The following is a 10,771-nucleotide window of genomic DNA, read 5'->3' as shown; positions in this document are numbered from 1 at the left end:
GAGTAAAGGCCCTGAACTGCATCACTGACTCCGTGTCGTTACTGCTGCTGCCCTGCACCATCACCCCCATCCTCCGCATACACTGCCCTGAGGCTATACTCCTCCCGTGGGGAGTTATGCTACGCTCTGCTGCACCCACAACACCAGCCTTAGCGGTCTGCCCTGTAGCGGCGGTTCACTCTGACCGCAATCCACGGGTGGCGTAGTCGGACATTTAAACATCAAAACCACATAAATAGTTCCGCCACTGGTTTGACCGCCCTGAGCCACGGAACCGGATCGCCGCCACGAAGACTACAACCACCAGCATCCACCAAAAAGGGTCCGGCTCCGGGTGTCCCAAGGCCCAGGGGGTGCGTCAGAACATTTTCATCACCTTTCACAATCACCAATGGGACAAGGCAGGGATGTCCTCTGTCCCCTCTCTTATACATCCTAGTGACGGAGCACCTGCTCTCATCAATTCGCCATAACCCCAATATTAGGTGGATTGAGGTGGGAGGCACCGAGTACAAGTGCTCTCTATTTGCTGATGATGTCCTAGTATATATCACTCAATCACATATATCCATCCCTGCTGTTATGGCTGAAATAGATCACTTTGTTACATGGTAAAATTTTAAAATCAATGCAGCGAAGTCTGAGGCCCTCGATGTCTCCCTCCCTAAATCCATATAGGATTCCATCCAGTCCAACTTTCCCTTTGCCTGGCCCTCACAGGGTATCAAATACTTAGGAATTCCTATTCATAGAGACCTCTCCCATCTATGTTATCTTAATTTTGGGCCCTTTATTGAACAATTCCATACAGACCACGGTTGGCAAGTTAGAACTGTAAGATTCACTACGTGAACCACTGGTGTTTTGTGGAAAAGCACATGTACACCGCGTTCCAAATTATTATGCAAAAAGTGTTTAGGAGTGATAAGGGAAGAATTTGTTTGTTTGTCAGTTAAACTCATTGATGGTGATGTGTGTCAGGGCTCTTTATATCACTGTAAGCAATTGCAGACACCTGTGCTAATTAGTTTGGCAGGTGTGTCCAATGAAAGGCAAGACTACTTAAGAAGGCTCTCTCACATTATTAAGCAGCCTACATTTTCTGCCAAAATGGGAAAGAAAAAGGATGTGTCGGCTGCTGAGAAGCAACAAATTGTGGAGTGTTTAGGTCAAGGCATGACTACAATCAACATTGTGCGATGATCAGGATGAAGTGTCTTGGCAATCAAGAAGTATGTAGCTGATTCACAGTACACACGTGTGCGTGCTGATAAGGGCAAATTGAGGACTCTTTCCTACAGGCAATTACGTCAGGTTGAAAGAGCAGTGGCAAAAAAGCCTTGTCATAGCAGCAGACAAGTTTTTGAAGCTGCTTGTGCCTCCAACGTCCCCCGAACAACAAGATGCAGGGTCCTTCAGAGGTTTGCAGCTGTGCATACGCCATCCTGTCGACCTCCTCTATCCACTTCACACAAGCAGAAACGGCTCCAGTGGGCCAAACATTACATGAAGACTGATTTCAAAACTGTTTTGTTCACGGATGAGTGCCGTGCAGCGCTCGATGGTCCAGATGAATGGAGTGGAGGATGGCTGGTTGATGGACACCCCACGCAAACACGGCTACAGCGCCAACAAGGAGGAGGTGGAGTAATGTTTTGGGCTGGAATCATGGGGAGAGAGATTGTCGGCCCCTTTAGGATCCCTGAAGGCGCTAAAGATGAACTCCATAATGTATGTGGATTTTCTCAAACAGCACTTCCTGCCATGGTTCAAGAAGAAGAACCGTGTATTTCACAGCAAGATCATTTTTCTGCATGATAATGCACCATCTCATGCTGCACATAAAACATCTGCATCTCTGGCTGATATGGGCATAAAAGGGGACAAACTTATGGTGCGACCCCCATGCTCCCCTGACCTCTACCCCATTCAGAACCTTTGGAGCATCATTAAAAGGAGTGTCTATGATGGCGGGAGGCAGTTCACATCTAAGCAACAGCTCTGGGAGGGTATTCTGTCCTCATGCAAAACAATTGAAGCAGAAACCATCCAAAACCTGACAAATTCAATGGACGAGAGAGTTCAGAAGCTCCTTTCGAACAAGGGGTCCTATGTGAAAATGTAACATCACCTAGAATAAAGTTTTGAGTTGAAAACTGTTTGATTTCAGTTTCTAACAACCTGCTAATGCTTATAATTTCAAAAATGACCATTTTTTTGGTCTTTATTAAAATGAAAAGGTTGATCGAAAAGTTTGGGGGATCTAAGAGTGTGGCAACCCAGTAGTCATGATTACTTCGAATTCTGACAATATGAGGGTCATGCTGCAGGTAGTGCAGCAAGAAGGCACTTATGTGTCTTGCGCATCTCGGAGCCCCAAAATTATTTTCCGGGCTAGATGCAGCTAAAAATTATTTTTAATTTTAAATCTGGTGAAGCTTATTATAGATGGCCTAATAGGATCAGTGCTGCACACTGCTACAAAGCCCAAATTATTTTCCAGTCAAGATACAGATAAACATGATTAGTAATTTGAAAGCTTAAAACGGTTGGTAGGGTGATTTTAACCAATCATCAAGCTTTTACTCTCCCCAGGATGACACAGGGGTAGAAAAGTCGTTTCGGATCCATGATTTGTTCATCTTTATGAACGTGAGTCTGTCTACATTATCAGTGGAGAGCCGCGTGCGCTTATCTGTCAGCACACCACCAGCAGCGCTGAACACACGTTCAGACAGAACGCTGGCTGCGGGGCATGACAAGATCTCCAAGGCGTAAGTGGCTAGCTGCGGCCATTTATCCAGATTGGAAGCCCAAAAAGAGCAAGGGTCCAGTGACACAGTCGTGGCTTCAATGTTTACTTGGAGATACTCCTGTACCATCGTCTCTAGGCGTTGACTATGTGTCAGACTTCTTGTCTCCTGTGGCCTTGCAAAGGATGGGCTAAAAAAGTGGTGAAATGATTCCGCAAAATTGATGTTACCAGCAGATACTGTGGTTCTGTTACGGTTTGAGTGCTGAACACTTGACGGTCCCACGGTTGGCAAGTTGGAACTGTGAGATTCACTACGTGCACCACTGGTATTTTGTGGAAAAGCACATGTAAGATTCTGCAGCAGTCTCTGCTGATACTCCTGCATGCGTGCATCCCTTTCTATGGCAGGAATAATTTCTGCAAATTTACTTTTGTACCGGGGATCTAACAGTGTGGCAACCCAGTAGTCAGGATTATTTCTAATTCTCACAATTCGAGGGTCATGTTGCAGGTAGTGCAGCAAGAAGGCACTCATGTGTGTTGCGCATCCAGGAGCACCAAGTCCCTGTTGTGTTGGTGGCGAGGTAACAATCATGCTTCCTTCCTCTGTCCTCTCCCCCCAACCTCGCACAACAGAAATGTGATCAAGGTCTCCCTCATCTGATGAGTCTTCCATCAGTTCGTCCTCCACTTCTTCCTGGGCTCCTGCACCTTCCTCACTAGTTTGGCTGCTACCATGCGCCCTGGTAAAATCATCTCCCCCACCCTCACATGCCTGCCGCCCTGGTGCTGCCGACCGTCTGGACCTTGCAGATGTTAGCCCTTCCGCATACAACTCCTCCTCCTCTACTTCCTCCACCTCCTCTTGTGCCACCACCTGACTCCGAATTCTGTTTAACATGTGCTCCAGCATGTAAATCACCGGAATAGTCATGCTGATAATGGCATCGTCAGCACTAAACATCTTCGTCGCCATTTCAAAACTGTGCAGAAGGGTGCATAGGTCCCTGATCTGAGACCACTCCTCCAGCGTGATTTGCCCCACCTCTGAATCTCGTTGGCCCAGGCTATACGTCAGAACGTATTGCACCAGGGCTTGTCGGTGCTGCCACAGTCGCTGCAACATGTGCAGAGTTGAATTCCACCGGGTAGGCACATCGCATTTTAGCCGGTGAAGTGGCAGGCCCAACGACTTCTGTAGAGATGTAAGTCGCTGAGCTGCGGGATGCGAACGGCGGAAGTGAGCACACAGCGACCGTGCCCTCTGCAGAAGGCCATCTAGTCTGGGATAGTGGGCTAAAAATTGCTGGACAACCAGGTTCAACACGTGAGCCATACAAGGCACGTGTGTGACATTGCCCCGGCGAAGGGCCGCACCCAGGTTTGCAGCATTGTCGCACACGGCCTTCCCTGGTTTCAGGTCCAGTGGAGACAACCATTCATGAAATTGGTTCTCCAGAGCTGACCACAACTCCTCAGCTGTGTGACTCACATTTCCCAGACATTTCAATGTAAAAACCGCCTGATGACGTTGAGCCCTACTGCCAGCATACTAAGGAGGTGTGCAGGATCCCTTCTGCGCAGTTAGAAAGCTTGTGGCATGACCAGACAGGCTTTGGGTGCAGGTGGAAGACCGAGAGGAGGTTGAGGAGGCAGAAGCAGTGGAGGAAAAATGACATAAAGAGGATTGACGCACAACTCGTGGGGACGGCAAGACTTGGACAGCAGCCCCTTGTCCTGCTGTCACCATAGTTACCCAGTGCCCAGTCAGCGACATGTAACGCCCCTGTCCATGCCTACTCGTCCAAGTGTCTGTGGTGAAATGCACCCTGTCACACACAGAGTTTCTCAAAGAAGCGGTGATGTTGTGTGCGACATGCTGGTGGAGCGCAGGCACACCTTTCTTTGAGAAGTAGTGCCGACTGGGCATCTGGTACTGGGGCACTGCGACGGACATAAGGTCTCGAAAATCCTCTGTGTCCACCAGGCGGAAAGGCAGCATTTCTGTAGCCAAGAGCTTGCAGATGGTGAAATTCAACCTCTTAGCTTTCTCATGGCTAGGAGGAAATGGTCTTTTACTTGTCCACATCTGAGGGACCGAGGGCTGGCTATTGTGCTTAGACGGGGTTGATAAGGGTGTCCCCGGCAAACTGCCGGTCTGTGAGGAAGATACAGGCGGACATGTTAGGTTGCCTTGATCCAAAGGTGGTGCTATCGATGTCGGACAGCGCTCAACACCAGCTGGTGTTACCACCTCCAAAGAAAATGATGACCTGCCAATCACGCTGGCTGTTGCGGGTAAAGAGGTGGCAGGTCTGCGCCCCAAAACAGGTGTGACTGCTGTCCCCCCAGTCACAGAGTATGAAGAGGCCGCGGATGCACAAGATATGGCAGACGGTGGCTGGCCCGGCCGGCTAGACCGCATTGTAGCACACTGAGCTTCCCACTGCAACTTATGCTTCATGTCCATGTGCCGGTTCATGCATGAAGTACTCAAACTACGTATTTTTTGGCCTCTACTTAGCTTTTGCTGACAAATGTTACAGATAACACGAGTTGGGTCATCTTTATCGATCTGAAAAAATGCCCAGGCTATGCAAGGCTTAGCACCCATGCGACCTGAAGAGCCACCACGACTTGTGGTGAGAGGCAGAGTTGTGTTTGAGGATGCAGTTGTTGACGTGCTTCCAGTACTACGTCTCTGTCCAGGAAGGCGCAACCTGACCTCGTCGTCACTAGCATCTTCCTCCACCTCCTCTGCTGACCTCATCTCTTGGCTGACTGTGGGTTGACAGTAAGTGGGATCTCCGACCTCATCATCATCACCCTGTGCGTTATCATACCCGTCGTCCTCAGAGCCAACCTGTTCCTGCCCTGACAAAAAACTAAAGTTGTCGCTCCAATCAGGTATTTGAGTCTTATCATCGTCTTCCTCATTGTCTCCACCAACAGGAGTTACAGTTTGGGAATGAGGGTCTACATTATGGTCAGAACCTTCTGCGTCTGGTCCTGGATCCGACTCATAAAGATTCTGGGCATCAGTGCAGATCATTTCCTCGTCTGGATTCACAGAAGCGCTGGAGTCGACCTCTGATTCCCAGGCTATAGTATGAGTAAACAGCTCTGCAGACTCAACCATCTGTTCTACCTCATACTCAGATGGGCAGCTGGAGATTTGGGAGCTGTGAGGAAGCAAGTGCGATTTGGGTGACACCTTTGAGGACTGGAGTATTTGTGATGTTGAAGTTGATGTGGAGGAGAGCCCACTTAAAGGAGCACTTGATATCCGTTGAAGCACCTGCTGTTTTTGTGCCTCATCTGGAATTTGTAGCGATTGGCGTGGCCGTAAGAAAGGGATCTTATCACATTGTCCGCTAAAAGAAGTAGACATTTTAGTTTGGCTGGAAGATGGTCTTTCTTCTGCACCTACCCCACGGACACAACCTTTTTTCCCCTTCCCAACACGCCTATTCCCCTTTCCACCAGCAGCAGGCCTTTTTCCACTCATTTTGGTGGTTAACTAATTCACAACTCTGGAGTTGTTTGCACAAAAAAACAATGGATGGTAACCGAGCAGAGCTGAGTGGCCAAACTGTGGTATTAGGCCAAAACTATTGGCTGGGTTAGATGCAGAAAAAAATTATTTTAAATTTGCAACCTGATGGAGGTCAGTATAGATGGACTAATAGACCAAGTCCCACACACTGCTAGAAGCCCAAATATTTTTTCAGAGCTAGATGCAGAAAAAAATTATTTTTAATTTGCAACCTGATGGAGGTCAGTATAGATGGACTAATAGACCAAGTCCCACACACTGCTAGAAGCCCAAATATTTTTTCAGAGCTAGATGCAGAAAAAAATTATATTCAATTTGCAACCTGCTGGAGGTCAGTATAGAAGGACTAATAGACCAAGTCCCACACACTGCTAGAAGCCCAAATATTTTTTCAGAGCTAGATGCAGAAAAAAATTATTTTTAATTTGCAACCTGCTGGAGGTCAGTATAGATGGACTAATAGACCAAGTCCCACACACCGCTAGAAGCCCAAATATTTTTTCAGAGCTAGATGCAGAAATTTTTTTTATTCAATTTGCAACCTGATGGAGGTCAGTATAGATGGACTAATAGACCAAGTCCCACACACTGCTAGAAGCCCAAATATTTTTTCAGAGCTAGATGCAGAAAAAAATTATTTTTAATTTGCAACCTGATGGAGGTCAGTATAGATGGACTAATAGACCAAGTCCCACACACTGCTAGAAGCCCAAATATTTTTTCAGAGCTAGATGCAGAAAAAAATTATTTTTAATTTGCAACCTGATGGAGGTCAGTATAGATGGACTAATAGAGAAAGTCCCACACACTGCTAGAAGCCCAAATATTTTTTCAGAGCTAGATGCAGAAAAAAATTATTTTTAATTTGCAACCTGATGGAGGTCAGTATAGATGGACTAATAGAACAAGTCCCACACACTGCTAGAAGCCCAAATATTTTTTCAGAGCTAAATGAAGAAAAAAATTATTTTTAATTTGCAACCTGATGGAGGTCAGTATAGATGGACTAATAGACCAAGTCCCACACACTGCTAGAAGCCCAAATATTTTTTCAGAGCTAGATGCAGAAAAAAATTATTTTTAATTTGCAACCTGATGGAGGTCAGTATAGATGGACTAATAGACCAAGTCCCACACACTGCTAGAAGCCCAAATATTTTTTCAGAGCTAGATGCAGAAATTTTTTTTATTCAATTTGCAACCTGATGGAGGTCAGTATAGATGGACTAATAGACCAAGTCCCACACACCGCTAGAAGCCCAAATATTTTTTCAGAGCTAGATGCAGAAAAAAAATATTTTTAATTTGCAACCTGATGGAGGTCAGTATAGATGGACTAATAGAGAAAGTCCCACACACTGCTAGAAGCCCAAATATTTTTTCAGAGCTAGATGCAGAAAAAAATTATATTCAGTTTGCAACCTGATGGAGGTCAGTATAGATGGACTAATAGAATGATGCTATGCCCAAAAGATTTTACTTCACTAGGTGCAGTAAAAAAATTGGTATTCTATACACAGGTGGTATATCTTGCAACACAGATAGGCTACTCCACTGACTAACACACTCTGCAATAGGCCAAAAAGGATTAGCTTTGCTAGATTCAGCCAAATGCTGTGAAAAAAACTTGCACAGCACTGGCACAGACCTGCCTGGCAAAAACTAATAGGAACTGATGTAACCTAGTCCTGAAAAGGACTCCAATTACAATTAGTCTTTACTCCCACAATCTATCTATTTAAGAGCACAGACCTGCCTGATAAAAGTCGTAGGAAATGCTGTAACCTAGTCCTTAAAAGGACTGCAATCACAACTATTCCCTACTCCCAAGCTATCTGTATATTTGTGCGAAAATTGGCTTGAAATTAACAAGGTATAGCGCACACAGCAACAGCGGTGCCGTCTAACACGCAGCTGCAGCAGTGAGAAAATGGTGGCGACGGGGAAAATGGCTTGGTCTTATAGGGCAAGGACATGTGACATACACTGCCAATCACACATGCCCTTGCTTGTGTGAAAAAAAGCACTTCGCTCCGTGTGTGCGCTGCTGATAGGCTGACAGATTGCACCTCCCCACTGCAAATGCGGGAAAGAGAAAAAAAAATGGAGATCTTCATTGTTCCTGCAGAGATCCATCCCCTGCCCCTCCCCCCACCCCGCTGTACACTCAAACTGCGTATTAACATTAATTTTCATCATTACTGAGAAAAAATCCAGTTATGATTTTGGTGCACGAACAGTTATCGAACATAACCTCGAACAGCCGAATTTTTCTCAAATTGTTCGTGTTCGCCGACCGGCTCGAACACCGCCCAAAACAGCTCGAATTTGAGATTGGCGAACAGTTCGAGTAGAACAACGCTCATCTCTAGTCCTGACTAAAGTAAGTCCCCAAAGGTCGTGAACCTGAGAAAAGAGGACCGAGCATCCAACAATATGGAGCCAAAGTCTGGTCCTGCCCAATATATAGTCAGGTTTATATATAATCCCCAATATCTATAAGTGTTCAAACCACTACACTACATATGTAGCATGGAGAAGGTGTCCGTGCAGATAATAAAGTGCACATTGTGCTTAATCCAACTCATAAACAGGCGTATAGCTGTATCCTTACACACATATGGGGAGATAGAAGATAAAGAAACCCGGCCCCACACAGATGCAAGTAGTCACTTCAATAAGAAGGACCCCATGTAGCTGCCAAAGTACCGTAACTACAACGCGTTTCCCCATTCATGTTGCTTCATCAGGAGGAATTAGAAGGTCGTCCATAATGGACGCTATTCTGTAGTCATGATGCCAAAGCTGAAACATGTCTATCCATAGTGAGATGGCAAAATATGGAAGCTGACACGAATGCGGGAATGAAGAGCCTTCAGATTCCAAAACGGTTTTTATTAATAGCAAGGCATTTCTGCGCCTGACCCGCGACTTTCCTTTATTTTACCTTAGTTAGAAATGATGATTATTTCCATATTTCTTATGAGCATGATCGACAGCGAGCAGGAAAAAAGGGAGAATTGACTGTGAGATAATAACGGTGCAGAGTAATCACAGTATAGTCACACACCATTATGCCACAGTGTGTGTGTCACTAAAGGTATGGGAAAGACTAAGTGCAACACAAGGCGTAGGGAGCCAGTTCATGCCACGTGTCCACCTTGGATATCCAATAATTGCATGGCGCAGAGGAATCAAGGAGGATGCTGGTACGGTCAGCAAGGTACTCCTTCAACATCTTCATTAACTTTTCTCTCCCTGTCAAAGTACCCCACGTATCAGGCCTTGGATGCTGGGAGGGTCTAATTAAAGTGTCCCAGATCTCTGACAGTGCTCCCCTGCCTCTGTTGGACGTGTGTTGTGTGTCTCCTTCTCCAAGGTCCAAAGAACTCTGACCTCTGCTGCCAGCGTTGTCAGATGGGAATTTTTTGACCATTTCGTCTACTAAGGCTTTCTGATATTGCAAAATTTTATTAGCCTTCTCTGTCATCCAAAGGAGATATGGAAAGTTCTCCTTGTAGCGGGGGTCGAGAAGTGTAATCAACCAGTAATATGTGGTGTCCAATATGCCTATAACGTGAAGGTCACGGGAAAGGCAGTGGGACACAAAGTCTGCCATGTATGCCAAACTCCCAACAGTCAAGAGTTCACTGTTCCACCATGAGGGCCACTCTCCATCTCCTGCTCCTCCTCCTCCCTCTTCTCCTCCTCAGGCCATCCACACTGAACAGACAAGAAGTTGGTGTTAGTAGTACCCTCTGTAGAGCAGGTAACCAGCTCCTGTTCCTCCTCCTCCTCATTATCGACCAATCCGTGCTGAGAAGTAATATTACCTTGTCTACTTTCTTCCTCCATCACCACCTGGTCTGCATGTTTGCATGCTTTAATCTTTCACTGTGAGCAGCGAGCGCTTAAGTAGACATGGAAGCGGGATGGTCATGCTAATTATGCATCATCGCCAATCACCATTTTGGTTGACTTTGGAGTACCGCACAGAAGTCAAATATCCATGGCCACTTGTCAGTTGTTATGTGCAGAGGCTGAGCGGAATACCGAAAGGCATGTTGGATCTGGTATTCAACTACTGCCCTCTGCTGCTCACAAAACCTTGCCAACATATGCAATGTTGAGTTCCAACAGACCAGCAGCAGCTGTAGCAGAATTGCGGAAATGGGTGCACACACGGCGTACCTTGAAAAGTAGCTCAGGCAGATCTGGGTAGGTTTTTAGAAAGCGCTGAGCCACTAAGTTGAGCACGTGGGCCAAGCATGGCACATGTGCGAGGTTGCCAAGCATCAGAGCTGCCACCAGGTTACGGCCATTATCACACATGACCATGCCTAGTTGTAGGTTCAGCAGTGAGAGACACATAACTATCTGGTCTGTTAGACCTTTCAACCACTCTGCCATGGTGTGCTGTTTGTCACCTAAACATATGAGTTTAAACAGAGCCTGTTGCC

Source organism: Phyllobates terribilis, unplaced genomic scaffold (assembly GCF_046119375.1).
Source record: "Phyllobates terribilis strain yellow unplaced genomic scaffold, ASM4611937v1 Scaffold_1__5_contigs__length_1240528914, whole genome shotgun sequence".
Taxonomy (NCBI): Eukaryota; Metazoa; Chordata; class Amphibia; order Anura; family Dendrobatidae; genus Phyllobates; species Phyllobates terribilis.
Note: the sequence above shows the minus strand (reverse complement) of the source record.